Below are 17,812 nucleotides of genomic sequence, written 5' to 3'. Positions count from 1 at the left end.
CGAAATCCGCCATATTTCGGCATCGGGCGGTGAATCGGTGCGAGAAAAATTCTCTAGTGCAATTGTGTTATTTTTTTTTATGTCGTCGTCGTCGATGTTGACCTTACGAAAATAATTCCGATGGACGGGCGGGCTTTATTTGGAAGTAGTGGACGATTGTAGATGTTTTGCTGATTGCAATTCGGCATGATTCATTTTGAAAATAAGTTTTATTACAATAAACTTGCATCTTGAACAAATTTTCATAATAGCGAAATTTCATATCAAAATTATTATTTTCACCATTGTTTATACAGGGTTAGAATTATTTAAAGGGGCACTAGAGGGATATCGAAAACCGTTAGAGATACAGGGTGGCTCAATTTACAAAAAAGTTGCGTTATTCAGGAAATGAGTGTGTTGGTGTGAACAGATCCAAAATATCTCCAATGGTTCCCGAGATATTTCGAAAAAACTAAAATCGAAACTGGTTTTGAACTCTTTTTTAAATTTTTTTCAAATTCATTTCTTTGAATTTTTAACACGTTTGGATAATAAATAAGCGTTTGAATTTTGGAACTTTTTGGTTAGATTACGTTGTCGGATTGTGATATATTTTCAAATCCACAATTTTACTATATCATTATGAATGTATTTTATATCGAATGAAATATATTTATTTGAGTGATTCCCGATTAAAAATGCAAATATGAATAATTGGAATACGATATTTTTTCTAATTGTCGAATTTATAATGAGCAGAATATTTATTATTTTCTGTATCTACCTACTGAAATCCAAGGTTTGGCAACTTTTGCTCTCCTAGTGTCATCGGTTGTTTCACGTCGTTCGGCTCGCTTGAAGTTTGTTTTCTGAATTTCCGATATATTTAGGTATTTATTTCAATATACTTTGAGTGAATATGAAACGTTGATTGACTATGGGACATAAGAAGTACGTTCTTTGTGTAGAAACTAGCGAATTGAGTGAAATATCGTATCACTGATATGTTTTCATTTCCGCGCGCTTCTTGTCAAATTTGATAGTTCATGTTGGGAACAAAATTTGCTCACTGAAAATGATATATGCTCCCTCTATCTATGTTTATAACTCTGAGGTATAAACCTCTACGCCAATGAGGATAGGAGCTAATTAGAGCCAATTCTTGATTTTACCAACTTTTCTTCACAGATTTTCATCATTTTCATGAAAAATGTCTTCAATGTTATCAAAACAGCAGTAGTTTTATAAGAAAAATTTCATGTTGCAAAAAAAGGAATCGAATAAGAAGTGGTGAATACTGTGAGCCAAATATTGTTATCTCGATAACATCGAAGTCATTTTTGGCGAAAACAAAACGTCCCAGTGGCGGGCATCTTTTTTGTGTAGTAAAAGATGTGTAGATAGAAGAAACGCGTTTCAGTGGCGTTCTCGATAATTGCCGTTAATTAATAATTTAACCGTTTAGTTTAGAGAAAGAAGATAATTGGGATGGATGAGACTTGACACGATTGTCCATTTGAGCCTGAGACTTTACGGCGTTTGATTTTCCACAGCTCTTAGCATAAGAACAATGGTCATTAGTTTCAATTACTCTGGGTCTTCTTTCGTTCGATCCGAGCAGATTTCATATTTGGGGTACTTTCTATTGATAGCGATCGGCTAAAGAATATTAAGCTTGAAATTAGGGTTTTCGCTCGGTTTTATTAATCTTAAGTTGAATTTAGATGCATTCCAGTTTTGTTCCAGTATTTACAATTATTCGGAAATATAACATTGTAAAATCTTAGAATATTAATCATTCAGTTTTTGTTATTTTGAAGATTGAGCATATTTTTTTCTGTTTTCAGTTATATTTTTCGTTTTGTGGTTGTCTACACTGACTTCCGATCCTATCAAATTTCAAGACATTTCAATTGTCAATATAATATAATTTGGATAAAGTGAAATGTGAAATGATTTGCAACATTATCCACAATTTCTCTTAATTCTGGTGGTGTTAAATCGATTTCGTCAGACACAATTCACGAATTTAATGCCTAATTATAAATTATTTCGAAATTCGAAATGTACCATTCAAATTCAAATTCCGTAATCTGTCAATTTTCGTAACAGTCACACCAACTGCCAAGATACAATACAAAAGTCACTAGAATGTATAAAATGAATTTTACATTGAATGTCATCAATATTTCACAAACTTGACTGAAATAGAGAAAATATTGTCTAATACTAGTTACAGAAGGCAATTCCAACACGAAAGCATCAGTGAGGAATAGTTTCTGCAACTTGTTTTAGAAATTTAGAATATACTATCAAAGTCCGTTGGGTCTACCAAGAGCAGGCTTGAAAAACCTATTCGTAGTTTTAAAATTGTAGCTTTCCTAATGATCTAATTCAAAGTCTTGATACCTATTTCAGATTTCAAGTGTAAATGAGAGTCCACTAAAATTCTCAACTAGTGGCCTTGAAATCTTACGTTTAGAGAATATAATAGACACTGATACCAGAACATATGGATGCACTCAGTTGCCAAATTTATTCCCTGAAATAACATAGCTGTAATGTATCTTTCTCCAGAATCAGACTGTATAGGGTGTGGACCGAAATAATCAAACGAAAGTACGTATATGACTTCTCACTTGATTTCATGTGAGTTATCGATTGTATCGGGTTAGAAATATTCTTGTACCTGTTCCAAAAAATTGTCAGATTTCTGGGGCTACCAACAATATATATGATTAATTGATTCTTTATTTATAATTGAAAAATTTCCAAATTCCTCTGCAATACACCAAATGAGTACTGATTTTGATAAACGATTCAAAAATTTCTAATTAAACGTTGTTGAAGCGTGTAAATCTCCATGATCAAATGGCCTAACCTACTGAACACAAATTACGAAAAATGTGTCAACAAATATCGCAAATTGTTGTCATTATAACAATTTCTCTAATTGTATCATTCCTTCTGGAAAACCCTACTTATATGTATAAACATAACCTGAATCAAAGTTAAAAACGTTAAAAACAAATCTCAATCAACCAGAGCGTTAACCAGATATTTCCTGCTCTTTGAACTTTAATTCTCGACATTCCGATGATCTCATTTTCCGTTCTTTAAAGGCCAGATTGGAGAGTGTTTTCCTCCCCCCGTTTTATTTTTAATAAATTTCAGATTGACTGAGACTATATTGTTTAACTTGGAGATCAGTGGGGGGTTAGATGAGATAATGGGCCGGTTCTCAAATTTTCCAGATATTATAACGTCCCGGTTTTCCCAACGATGCGATGGATGGAAATTGAATATAAACATTGGCTGACAGCCAGACACAGTGGGGGTGTTGGCAACACTTGATTATAAGGGGATTGAACGGAAGTGAACTGGAGGATACTGAAAATATTATAGGATTTAGGACTTATTATTTTTCAGCAATACTAACACTGCTTTACTGGTAGAAGCGTCAAAAGAAGACTGTTATAGTTTTTGGTATAATCTCGTAGGATAGATTTTCCTAATTTTGTGTACTTTAGTGATTTAGAGTCTGCACAGTTTTTATCGTAACATATTAAAAAAAAAATAAACATGGAAAAAGCTGCTTTGTTAACTCACCAAGTTAGTTCTACTGCAGCTGCCTATATGAAAGAAAAATCTCTTAGATTCCCTCTGACGTATTTTCTTCACATTGTAAACACATATTTCTATATTCGTATGAAGTCATATCGACAGAACTGATCTATCTTCTTTCAGAAACAACTTCAGCTCCATATTGTTTTGATATCACTCAGCTAGTAATCAATATCATCAATTTTTCGCATATTGAACTCCAACTCTATCAAAATAAATCCTGTAGTTTTTCGTTGATTTCATCTGCATCTACTTTGAAGTATCCTTTCACAGAGAACGTCATAAATTGTCTCCATATGTATATTTTCGATTTTTTGTATTACTCGTTATATTTCAATCAATATTTTGGTATCAACCAAAAGTTTCAGTTGAATCGAAGTGACTCATTTTATCGTCTGCAACTTATAATTATTAATTTGCCAAACTGTCTGTGTCCATGGTTACGTCTGTATCCATGGTTACGTCGTCGTTGGAATCGCCAGAGTTGTTAGACCAATCACAACTTAGACAGATGGTGTTGTCGCGATAATATCAGCCGTCTTTGGCTTGTGATTTGTTCAGATAAAGTGGAAATCAGAGTTGAAAAAGTTCATTAAATCTGTAATTTTATTTTTCTTAAAAGTTTGCCTTCTATTTCATAGCTCAACTGAGTTGCTCGAAGAAAACAGAAAAGTGGTATTTATTGTTTCATAGAGATAGATCAAAAATATGGTTTCTCTGAAGGCTTGAAGAAAATGAAAAATTACAATTTTCGTTCATATCTAGAAAATGAAAAAGATATCGGCATGTGAATTTTTAGTTTCTTTCGTTTCTCCAAAAATGTGCCATCCATTTTTTCTCGAATTTTGTGGCAAATCCATTCATTGCTGCAATACTTTGTAACGGGTGTTTTTTTTCGAGGTATATAACTTTAAGTTGGCATTACTGTTCAAGATGGAGACCGATTTAACAGCTGTCAAGTGATTTATTCTCAGTTTGGTTTGGCAATTCAGCATGAATAGACTCACGCCTGAACAACGCTTGCAAATAGTGCAATTTTGTTTCGAAAATAATGGTTCTGTGCGGAATACGTATCGCGCACTACGTCCATTTTATTTTGTTTTGCGATGAAGCGCACTTCTGGTTGAATGGCTACGTCAACAAACAAAACTGCCGCATTTGGAGTGAAGCTAATCCTCAAGTGTATGTCGAAACACCGTTACATCCAGAAAAACTGACTGTTTGGTGCGCTTTATGGGCTGGTGGAATCATTGGTCCGTACTTCTTCAAAAACGATGATGGCCAGAACGTTACAGTCAATGGTGATCGGTATAGAGCCATGATTACTAACTTTTTCTTTCCTAAATTGAACATCCATGATGTCCAGGAGCTGTGGTTCCAACAAGACGGCGCAACATGTCACACAGCTCGTGCCACAATCGATTTATTGAAAGACACGTTTGGTGACCGCCTATATTTTCACATTTTGGACTTGTGAATTGGCCTCCAAGATCTTGTGATTTAACACCGCTAGACTACTTTCTCTAGGGCTATGTAAAGTCATTGGTCTATGCGGATAAGCCACAAACCCTTGACCATTTGGAAGACAACATTCGTCGTGTTATTGCCGATATACAGTCACAAATGTTGGAATAAGTCATCTGGACTGTAGTCCAGATTGGACTACATCCGAGCCAGCCGTGGCGGTCATATGCCAGAAATCATATTCAAAATGTAATGCCACAAGATTATCTTGCGGATAAATAAAATTCATGTCAATCGAATAATCCATCGTTGTTTTATTGCAATTTGAAGTTCTATAGTTCTAAAAAAAACACCCTCTTCTTTTATGCCAACCGCCGCCACATTGAATTTTAATTTTGAAATAATATACATATTTGTATTCATAGCTGGCGTATTGAAAACAAAGATACATCTCCCAATCTACTTCTTCTCCTGGGCCTCGCCTACTAGACCCGGTCACGACCTATCCCAAGGGCTGCGCCCCAGTGACACATGTCATGAGCTATTCACTAGGATCCACATAACCTCCCTTAATTAGACTGTCTTGGCCAGGAATAATTCAGGACCGGGAGTCCGGGAGTTCGTAGGTGGAGACGATCCGGACCGTCGGATCCGTGACAGATCTTCCGGAACTGCACGTCCGTACACCCCTCTCCCCTGGATGGAGGACGCGTATACCTACACCTGTTTCAGGGAAAGATGGTGGGGAGGTAATTCGAACGTTGTTACCTCCGTGGCTTTATTAGGTAGGCACCCGGAGTTTTCTCGATTCCAATTGATTCTAATGGAGATTGTGATTTCCCGTGGGGGTGGCAAGTTGGATTATGTTGGGGAGCGGTTGAAGGGGTACGAGGAACGTCCTGGAAGTTAACAGACTGTGTGAAGAATCACTGGATCGGTTTCGTTGTTTTTTAGTGGATTTCCATACTGTCCATCAATGTAGAATTAAGTTTCTTAATATTGAAAAATATTTGATTGATTTCATAATTTTCCATCCAGGATCTAAGACATATGAGTCATCTTAAAGATTTGTCGCCTAAGCTATTGCGGGTTTTTGTAACTGTAAGAGTAGTTCTGGAAAATTGTCTTTCAACAGGAGCTGAAGATGCTGGCGTTGATAAAAAATCCTTGGCCATCTTGATCAAGAGAGATATTTCTGGAACTACCAAAATTTACCAATAGATTTCATAGAAATGTGAGAAAACTACTGATAAGGTCACTCTGGCGAATGCTTCAGTCTCTCGGCGCTCGAGGAATCCCCTTATTTAGTCTGAGCGCGCACGAGATTGCAGAAATATATGCCGTGCGACGCTTGCATATCAAGCTCAAGTAATATCAAATAGCTTGATATCAAGTTGAGCAATAAATATCTAAAATCAAATCAAGTCAAGCCCAAGTATGTAATTTTTCACAAGAATGATTTTCAAGTCAAGTAGTTGGTTAAAATGTCAAGCTACTTGGCTTGATGAATCCCTAATTTACAGGGTGGTTCGAATTCGATGTTTCCAGAACAACAGCAGTTAGAATAGTTGTGAATACAAGTACAGATGGCATATTCTTCCACGAGTTTTGAATGAACGAGTTTCAGAATGAGGCTTCTGTACAAGTAGTATATACATTATTCTCTCAAATTCACTACCTTCTACAATATCAAGATGTATCGTTGCCAATACACTCCACATCAATAACAAATACAGAGATTATACTGAGAACTCTATCGAAAAACAAATCCGATCTTGAAAAAATTGTTTCACGCCAGTAGGCCATGCAAATTTCATACCACATTGTTGCGAGAGTCCCCTCTGAAAAAATTTTCTCTTTCATAACGCCAAAACGTGAAAAATATATGCGGACGACGGACTTCCGCTCCTTGAACGGAGGAGACAAAGCGGAATAAATAAGACAAAACGCCTTTGCGGAGGGAGAGCAGAGACAACATACATATTTACACTACGTGATGACATTATACGCAGAGAGAAATCTGTTTTTTTTTCTCGGGAAAATAATAAGAGGCTGGTCTTGGTGGTGCTGATGTTTTCATATCGCTATAGTTTTCGTTTGGGATAGACAAAAGAAGGTTTTGAATATTGAGCAAGCAGACGCAACGTTATTAGTTATGCGTGAGGAAATTTTTATTTTTTGAATATATGCTTTTTTATGGAGCAGGGTGATATCATTTCACCCAAATGTTAGTACGCAAATTAAGAAACAACATTATACAGACAGGGTGTTCCTAAATTGCAGGTACAAACGAAAATGGCAGATCACTCGGAACATTGAAATAAATCCTATTTACAATTTATTTACATTGAAATAAATCCTATTTACAAAGTCAAGTAGCTTGACATTTTAACCAACTACTCGACTTCAAAATTAAGCTGGTGAAAAATTACATACTTGACTTGATTTTAGATATTTATTGCTTGACTTGATATTAAGCTACTTGATATTACTTGAGCTTGATATGCATGCGTCGCACATCATATATTTCTGCAATCTCGTGTGCGCTTAGACTGAATAAGGGGATTCCTTGAGCGCCTAGAGACTGAAGCATTCGCCAGTGTGACTTTATTAGTAGGCAGTTTTCTCACATTTCTATGAAATCTATTGGTAGATTTTGGTAGATTCAGAAATATCTTTCTAAACTGGGCCAAAATGGTCAAGGATTTTTTATCAACGCCAGCATCTTCAGCTCCGGTTGAAAGAGAGTTTTCCAGAGCTGCTCTTACAGTAACAAAAACCTGCAATAGGTTAGGTGACGAATCTATGGGATGCTTCATGTGTCTTAGATCCTGGATGGAAAATTATGAAATCAAATAAAACCTGGAGGTTTCTCAATATTAAGAAACGTTACTTTTTTATTATTGTTTATTTTGTTATGATTTATAGTGATTTAATGTATATTTCGAAAAAGTTGATATTTTCGGTTCTTTTATACAATAAGTTTAATAAATAAAAGTGTTTTTGCAAGGTTTCATTCTCATTTCATCATTATTCTATTGATGTGACACTACACTATAAATCTGCTTGAAATCAAGTAGATTGATATGATATATAATGATAAATGAATACCTGACCTGACTTGAGATCAAGTCATATTATTATCAAATCAAGTCATTATTGTTAACAAGCGGCATCCTCGAAATTCAAAATTTTCTTCGACATTCTGATCTATTTCTAATTCTATCAGGAGTATCTAAATAGTTCTTCTCTCCATAATGATACCCCTCAAACCGTTTCTAATGAGTTACCATTTTTCGGTCCAGCTACCTCAAATACACGTGTTAATGTTTTAATTATCGCCGATTAAACGAATTTCGAGAGAAATTCGATGCATTCTCTCATGCTTATTTATTTAGCCTCATTTACGCTTTGGTCCGTAATGACCAAATGAGCGGCTGTTCATTTCGTTGCACATCATTTCGGTTATCTTCTTTTTCTCCCGTCGTGGACGACGCTGGATTTCTTGAAAAATTAGGTTGAAAACGCCGGAGAGGAGATTGGATAGTTTACCCGGTAATTGCGCAATTTTTTACTGGTTTATTCCAAGACGCGCGAGACGAACCTTCGAGGTTTCTGTGTACATTTGAATATTAGAACTAAGGCGAGAATTTGGAGATTTGGTTTATGGGATTTGGGTTTCCCTATATCCGATTGGATTTGTTTCAAATTTTTCGGACTTATTTTGAAATTGTATGTAGATTGGGCTGATATTTTTTTAGTGTGACGTAAGATTTAACAGAGGATCTAGAAGAAATGGTTGCTTTAGTCTATACAAAAATATATCAGGTTTTATACGATGTGAAGGACTTTTTGCAGCTTGACCGAAATTGTTGAGTCTTGCTCCAAAACGTCACACTCAAACATTCAACGAACAAAGGAAAATTATAGATTCCTCGGATCTTTTGAGAAAAAATCTGTGCCAGCAAACGCTTTGTTTTCGAGATAAATTTAATTCGAAATTTTGGAAAAATCAGTAAAAATTTTGATTTCTACAAGATTCCTAATACCTCCTAAAATATTGGTCAAGGTCCCCTCAAATTAAATATTTTTTTTAGATCGAACTTTGATCTAAACTTTGTAGTTTCAAGTCTGTATCTTACCTCAAGAAGAGTTGACAGCCTCTAGAAAATAATTGAAATATTTTAGAAAATTTCAGTTTAAAGCTTATAATTCCTGAAATATAGGTATAATCGTTAAGATGCAAGCATTTTCGCGATCTACGTCATCGTATCAATTGGAAGAAAGGTTCAAACTTCCTATTTAGGAACTTTAAATTTATTGTTTTTTTTAAGGTGAGCTATTTTAGAAAGAAAAATCATTGTCTCAAAACCCAATATGCAAATTTTCAGCTCAAAATTATAATTAGTTTTCCATAAACGTCCAATAGGCCATCCCGGTGAATCACCTTGTATACCAAAGGTACAAAAACATTCAAACCTTAGAGTTTATTTGAAATGCCGTTTACCTAAGTGATTCCACAAAACAAATATACGGCTAATTTTTTTTATCGCAAATCACATTTCAAATTCTCCCTCTTTACCGACGACATATTGGAAATGGCTTAAATCTCTCGAATTTCGCCATTCAGCTGATTGGCGACAAGGCCAAATATTTATACGGGATCTTATTCGATTTTCGTGCAACGTAAAGGCAGTTCCCATAAACGAGATTGTTTTCCATTTTTCCGAACTGCCCTAATCGAGTTACGCCATCTACCGTCCACAAATTGGGGTAATTCGAACGAGTATCATGCGGTTGAGGAAGATCGACTTTTTTTTTCGAGTTTTCCATCCTAGGGTGAAGTACAGGGGTTAGCGGAAATTGTGGAAGACGTTCAAAGATGCAACTTTTCGTTTTTTACTAAAAACATTTCTGTTTTTGCCAATGATTAGTGTTTTGTGGAGACTCAAAGCTTTATGTATTATTCAGGATTTCATGAATTGAATAAATACAAGGTGTTCCTTAATTGAAGGTACAGAGGAAAACAAGAGATTCCTTGGATAAAAAAAGTCCTTTAAACATAGTCCTGCAAACGTTCTCCGAAAAAAGCTTTTTCTCCGAAATATTCAAGAAAATGAGAGTCCTCATCGCCACCATTTTTTTCAGAAGAATCCCATTAACTCAAGAACCGTTGAGTATTCACTCAAGGTAAGGCATATTGCCGGAATTGTCATCTAATGATGCAATAATATACTGGGTGTGCTATTTGTAATAAGGAATTAGTAGTCTCTTTCCGGTATAACCGGAAGTTGTAGAGATCTGAAAATATTTTAGGGAGAAAGGAAATTGTCGCAAACCACAATATGCAAATTTTCAGCACAAAATTATGATTAGTTTTCCATAAACGTCTAATAGGCCACTCTGTTGAATCACCCTGTATAAGGCCTTTGAAATAGTTACCAGTATGAAACATCGTTCTTATATAAATAAAAATATTGTGTTCCTCTGAAATCCAAAGATTCGTCACAATCCGAAGCATACAAAACAAGAAAATATTTTCAATTTGTTGCTATGACAACATCAGAAGATATCCCTTTCTAGTTCCCTAATATTCCCCTACCACTGAGGTGAAACGTTTTCATAATACCAACAAACGATATCCGAAATATCAATGATAATGTGATATTATCGAATAATCCACACGAGGTTCATTACAAAGAGGAGAATAATCGAAATATTTGCGACCGAGATATTTGTCGAACAGACAAACAATTTGTATGGCATGACATAACAGTGCTGTACCCTTCGTCTACAGCCATCCTAACACTTCATATCATCGAATTAATTAGAGAACTCTCAAGAGAATGCAAACCGGAATTCCAATCACAGATGTTACATTTTATTCATTAGTTGCATTCATGGCATGGTTGGGGTTGCGATTTAAAACAAGTCGACGTTCGAATTGATTGAGATTTGAACATCTTTCGAAAACTGGTTTATAATGTTTTTTTCAACCAAAATATTGATATTTCAGTTAGAGCTTATATCCGATAGATTATGTTATACAGGGTCTTTCCTAAACATGCGGCAAAAATTCAGGGGGTTGTTCCTTGGACTATTCTAAGAATATTTTGTCCTTTGATGATTTTTGAAAAACCTCTTTGTTTCGAAGATACAGGGCGAACAACATTTTTCATATTTTTAAAATTAATAATAGTTTAAATAAAAATGCGTACCGCACTGTGTTTACTAAGTAGGTACAATTCATTTTTAAATTTGTTTAACAACATTCCAATTACTAAAAACGGCCAGTTTTTTGACTAAAAATTGCTAATACATCACAAAACGAATTCAAATGAAAACCGTGTTTAATCTGTATTCCTTTACCATCTGCACTTATCAATTTTTAGTCAAAAAACTGGCCGTTTTTAGTAATTGGAATGTTGTTAAACAAATTTAAAAATGAATTGTACCTACTTAGTAAACACAGTGCGGTACGCATTTTTATTTAAACTATTATTAATTTTAAAAATATGAAAAATGTTGTTCGCCCTGTATCTTCGAAACAAAGAGGTTTTTCAAAAATCATCAAAGGACAAAATATTCTTAGAATAGTCCAAGGAACAACCCCCTGAATTTTTGCCGCATGTTTAGGAAACACCCTGTATAGCGTTATTGAAACGGTTAAAGGATGAAATCGTTAAAAAACGGCCCCATTTGAAGAAAAAAAGATGCTGTTACATCTACACAATGCGCCGTGTCACAAATCAATGAAAACAATGGCAAAATTGCATGAATTGTGCTTCGAATTGCTTCTGCATCCGCCGTATTAGCCAGATCTGGCCCACAGCGACTTTTTCCTGATCTCAGACCTCAAAATAATGCCCGGTGGAAAGAAATTCAGCGTCAATGAAGAAGTAACCGCCGAAACTGAGGCCTATTTTGAAGCGAAAGACAAATCGTACTACAAAAATGGTATCGAAAAGTTGTAAGATCTGAGATGTTGAATAATTAAATCGAATTTTGCCAAAAAAAAAATATATGTTTTACTATGGTAGACCGGGGACTTTCCAATTGGGCTGTTAATATCACGCTAGATTGGAACAAAATTAGTTACGTCCATTTTACTTCCCCCCAAATTAGCCTTGGGTGTAAGGGCGATATGAAAATTATTCAAATCTTCTTGACATGTCTATGGAACCGATAAAATGATCACGTGGAAGAGGATGTCACATGTAATGGGAATATGAGAGGCAATATTCGGGCTGTATATATCTCATCTCAGGTGTCGTTAGAGGGAGCATTCGAATTATCGTCTATAAACGATGTCAGCTGCCTTGAGAGTTCCCGTTGTCAGACTGTAGACGTATTATACTATTTTAATAATGTGTCCATGTGTTGGATCGATTTCAGTATAACGCAAAAACGATTCTGACCTAGAAACGAAAGCATCTGGTATATTTTTATGCATGGATATGTTTGTATCTTGTTTTTTCTACACAGTATTTATAATCTTTTATCATTTATCATTATTTTTACAAAACACGATTTACTCACATTGAAAATGAAATCACAATTCGAATCTATCTGAATTTGTCTTGCAAACTCTTTTCAGACTAATGGATATAATATCATCAAGCCAAATAGCTTGACATTTCAAACAACTTCTTACTTGAAAATCAAGCTCGTGAAAAATTACATACTTGATATGACTTGATTTTAGATATTTATTGATTGACTGATATTAAGCTACTCGATATTACTTGAGCTTCATATGCACGTGTCGCACGGCATATATTTCTGCAATCTCGTGCGCGCTTAAGCTAAATAAGGGGATTCCTCGAACGCCGAGAGACTGAAGCATTCGACAGTGTGATTATTATTAGTAGTTCTCTCAGATTTCTATGAAATCTATTGGTAGATTTTGGTAGTTTAAGAAATACCTTTCCAAACTTGGCTAAAGATTTTTTTTATCAACGCCAGCATCTTCAGCTCCTGTTGAAAGACAATTTTCCCAAGCTGCTCTTACAGTAACAAAAACCCGCAATTGGTTAGGCGACAAATCTATAAGATGCCTCATGTGTCTTAATCCTGGATGGAAAATTATGAAATCGGTTCTTTCATACAATAAGTTAAATAAATAAAAGTGATTTTGCAAGGTTCATCATTTTTTTTGTTGATGTGACACTAAACAATAAAACTGCTAAAATTGAGCTTGAATTGAAATCAAGTAAAGCTCAAGCTGAGTAGCTGGAAAATCAAGCCAAGCCATGAATACCTAGTTGAAATTTAACGAAAAGAGGATAAATTTATTCGAAGAGAATATCTTCAACATTTGAGACTCAAAATTTAGTGATTTATCTGAACGCCGATAGATCCTTTCAAACGAAAAATAAAACCAACAAATATTCCAACATAATTTTAGCACGGAAACGTAACTCGTCGATAAAAACCTAAAAAAAATTCTCCCGTCATTATAAAAGTCTCCATAACCCTATAGCGGAGTGAAAAAGGAAGGTACGAAAAAAGAGCACAGAAACATTCGATGGCATCCTTTTGATCTAATTAATCCGCCAAAGTCATCGTCAGCTGTTTTCACCTGAAATAAAAAACTGTCGGCGACGCTTCACAAACGAATCCAAACAATCTCTTCAAATACGTCCGGTAGGTGGATGGGGTCGTATCAACCACGGATTTTCTAGGGTTTTTCCTTTCGGCACGCGACTTTTTGAGGTCGAAACGGAAGCTGGAAAGCCGGCTTGTCTCATTAGTTAGGATAGACTTGTAACTACGGGGGTAGTTCGAAAGGAAAATATACTAATTGTTGATTTTTTTTAAGAACTTGTGTTTTAACCACTTATAAGTCTTTGTCTACGATGAATATAGAGTTTTTCATTAGGTATTATTCTATTTGAAATGGTTAAATTGGCAACACTGTATATTATACAGGATTTTCCTAAATTGGAGGTACAAACGAAAATGAGAAACTCCTTAGATGATTTTAAGAAAAAAGTTTTATAAAAATGGGGTGGAAAACTCTTTTTTTTTTAAATACAAGATGTTAAAGTTTGATTTTTATTCAAGTTTTTTCTCATAGCACCTGTCCTTCACCAGCTATTCAATTAAATTTGGCATAGATATTCCAATTACAAGTTTTCATCATGTGCTTTCAAATTTTGACACGTATCGTTTGGTGGTTAACACTAACTAAAAATGATAAGGATTTAATACGAGCACCGCCATCTGTGCATCAGACCGGGGACTTTTCAATTGGCCTAATAAGTGTCACTTATGTGATTTTCTTACAAATCACGAATTTAGCATTTTAGCAATTTTCTTCGATTCGCTGATGCATTTTCCACCTCGCCCTGCCAGTCTAAATACAACACAAAGACATTTATTTACGTCGAAAAACTTTTAATAGTGGCAATTTTCCTCGAAGCAAGCCCCAACTTTCCCGTTCGTATTTTCCCCCGGGAAGCTTTCCCAAGCCATTAGACGCATCTTTTGCGCCTAATTCATTCGAGATCAGGTGATCGTCGCTAAAGACGTGAGGAAAGGTTGCCTAGCAAGATATACTCCTCGCCTACTTTCTAGGTTTTATTATGGTAATTATCTGCTGGTTAATAGCGGGAAAATACGCGGCCGGGAAAACGGCTACTTGTGCACGGTTTTTCCGATGGAAATTTAGCATGAATTATTTATGAAGTCGACGTGTGTATCGCCCGGTAACTAAAAATCGATCGCTCTAGAGCGAACGTTTTGTAGCTACCTGATGGTCGGAGGGGGCATCTGTCAAAAAGGTGTGACAGCGCCGTCTTCGCTCGTCAAACGCGATGTTTGTGGGTGTTTAGGGTCGTATTTTACGATACCGACACATGTGGTAAGAGTAGGGTTGTCGGATCTCGCGCTTTTGACATGATTGGCACGATTTTCTGGGAGAGTTGCCACGCGCCAGGTTGATTTTGCTAATTGACGTGCTTTTTAGGTACGAATGAAGGTAATAGTTGGTTTCCTAGACGACAAAACTGTCAGATTATTTCAATTTACAACTTAAGTCCATTAAAATAAATATTCTGAAGGGATTTTGTTCAATATTTAACGTGGACGTGGAAGTTGAAAATTAGGCAGCAGATTCTCATTTCAGGATGACGAAAGAGGCTGCTGAAAATAGCATTGATGTATGTGAGAGTCATCTTCATTCAATTTTATTGCCTTTAATTTAAATTCTACAATATTTTTCAGCTTTCTGCGCGAGCTGCTTCAGTGTTTGGCCACCACGCTCTACAGATTTGAGCTCGGGTGGTTTTTATATGGGATTACTATCTGAGGATTTCAAACATCTTACAAGGGACCCTGAAGACCTAATTATTACAACCGAGGAAGAAATCCCCCAAATAAATCATACCACTCTCGTAAAAGCAAAATTTCTACGGATGGTTAAATATGTGTATTACCCCCTAGGCCTAACAGGCAAATTGGAAAATTCGATTTTATTATTGAACATAGTTGCCTTCGAGGGCGATACAGCGATTATAGCGATCTTCCAACTTTTCCATACCATCTTTGTAGTACGATTTGTCTTTCGCTTCAAAATAAGTCTCAGTTTCGGTGATTAATTCTTCATTGGCGCTAAATTTCTTTCCAGCGAGCATTCTTTTGAGGTCAAAGAACAGAAAAAAGTCACTGGGCGCCGGATCTGTCGAATACGCTGGATGCAAAAGTAATTCGAAGCACAATTCATGCAATTTTGCCATTGTTTTCATGGATTTGTGACACGGCGCATTGTCTTGATGAAACAGCACCTTTTTTTCTTCAAATGGGTCCGTTTTTTAACGATTTCATCCTTCAAACGATCCAATAACGCCATATAATAACCGCTGTTGATGGTTTGGTCCTTTTGGAGGTAATCAATGACTATTATAACTTGCGCATCCCAGAATACTGATGCCATAACCTTGCCAGCTCACTGTTTTGTTTTTCCTCGCTTTGGATTCCGTTCATCGTGTGCAGTCCACTCAGCTGACTGTCGGTCGGTACTTATTAGAAATCATATGGATTTAATACCACCACCGCCATCTGTACATTAGACCGGGGACTCTTCAATTGGCCTAATATTTTGAGTGATGTATTTTCAAAAAAAAAACAATTGAAATCTTCAAAAGCTCACTTTTATCTCAATTTTTTTATGGGTTTCCTTGAAATGTCGAAACTACAAAAAAAAATCAGTGGGGACGAAAAACACAAAAATTATCTTGCTTTTCCATGCATATTCAGTATCAGTAGTGACATGTACCGAGAAAAGTACCTATATTCTATATCATATTCAGCAATTCTCGGAATTTTCCTTGAAAGCGCAACGTGGCAACGACTCCAACCTTGTATCTCCGCATAAAAGTAAAAGAATGAAAGAAGCGGAAATTAATTCTATGGCGAAACCGTTATTTCCTCATGATGGAGATTATTAATGGATGCCTACATAACAAAAGCTCCATATGATTTAGGTGAAAAGTTTGATTGCATTAGGAAAATTGTCGCCGATTTCTACGCCTCTGGCCTGCCGTTCGTACGCTGAGGCCATTTTTCAACAGTCACAAATCATAGAGTTCAAAACAATTTTTTTCATGAGTGTGGAAACTTTATTTTATCTAGGAATGTCAAAACATATGACCAATAGTTCTAATACGCTCTATTAGTGTGACGTCACACACCGCCATTTTTGGTCCTCCTGTCAGTGTTCAGAATCCAAACAAATAAATTGTCATTCAAATTAGTACGGTGTCGTTGAAAGAATTGGCTTATTTTCATGAATGAGAGTATTTTAGGAACGATTTCAGTATTAATTGATAGACAGAAGGAACGAGGTTAGTACCAGTAAGTTTGAATCCTGTATCATTCCCCAGATTTTGTAAAAAGCGTGTTTATTAGTTGAACTTCAAGTTCGAACTTACTGGCATTAATCTCGCTCCTTCTGTCTATCAATTAATAGTAAAATCGTTCCTCAAATAATCTTATTTATCAAAATAAGTCAATTCCTTCAACGACAACTCACTAATTTTAATGACAATTTGTTTGTTTGGATTCCGAACACTGACAGGAGAACTTAAATGGCGGTGTGTGACGTCATCCCTAAAGCGTTATTGCAGGTTAAACTATCTCAAAAATTAACATTCATACAATAAAAATCGAAAACGACAGTTGACACCAAGTTCCTTGAACCTACGCTTATTATCTATAACCTTTCTCACAGAAAACCAGATGTGCAAGGTTACAGATAAATAATACATTTATGTAGATCCCAAAAGTGGCTTGGCGTACAGCTGAATTGTATAATACATGGATGGGGCTACACCAACACATATTTGCAATTCGGCAGGTCTTTGATATCGGAGCACCCTGAGTGAAAAAAAAATAGCTCATACCTATGCGAATTTGAATTTCATTTGCGAATTGGAACGTATAACGATGAATTTTTTTTTTTAAAATGAATTCACTATCGTAGAATACGGGATGTTGAATATGGCTGAGTCAGTGAATTTGATTCACACAGTTAGAAACTGGGTTTCATCATTCATTCAATATTCATTTTAGTTACCGTAGAGCGGTGTGACTTTGCACCACTTTTTATAGTTTTCTTGGTGTAACTTTTTCGTTTTTTTCTGTGAAATGAGTCCTGTGCAAAGTATGTTTAATTTGAACATTTTAGTTGTCGACTGCTGTGGTTAGAATCAGATGAAAAGGTGCACCCTTCTCTTCTTTT

At 35.7% G+C, this 17,812-nt stretch overlaps 1 protein-coding gene across 3 annotated transcripts in view; it reads right to left on the bottom strand.

Annotated features, from left to right (window-relative positions):
• Positions 1–17,812, bottom strand: part of LOC123683396 (tachykinins) — a 56,635-nt gene that overhangs the window by 21,402 nt on the left and 17,421 nt on the right. Inside the window, exon 1 of one of the 3 annotated variants that reach the window (XM_045622410.1) lies at positions 9,213–9,234. The exons of 1 other annotated variant lie outside the window; for it this stretch is intronic. The gene's annotated coding sequence lies outside the window, so the exon portion shown is untranslated. Of the gene's footprint in view, positions 1–3,591; positions 3,615–9,212; positions 9,235–17,812 lie in introns of those variants that run through there. One more of the 3 variants, XM_045622409.1, reaches the window with a different exon arrangement.

Source organism: Harmonia axyridis, chromosome 6, assembly GCF_914767665.1.
Source record: "Harmonia axyridis chromosome 6, icHarAxyr1.1, whole genome shotgun sequence".
In the NCBI taxonomy this organism is placed as follows: domain Eukaryota; kingdom Metazoa; phylum Arthropoda; class Insecta; order Coleoptera; family Coccinellidae; genus Harmonia; species Harmonia axyridis.
The sequence above is the reverse complement of the archived record's forward strand: the minus strand, read 5'-3'. Positions and strand labels throughout refer to the sequence as shown.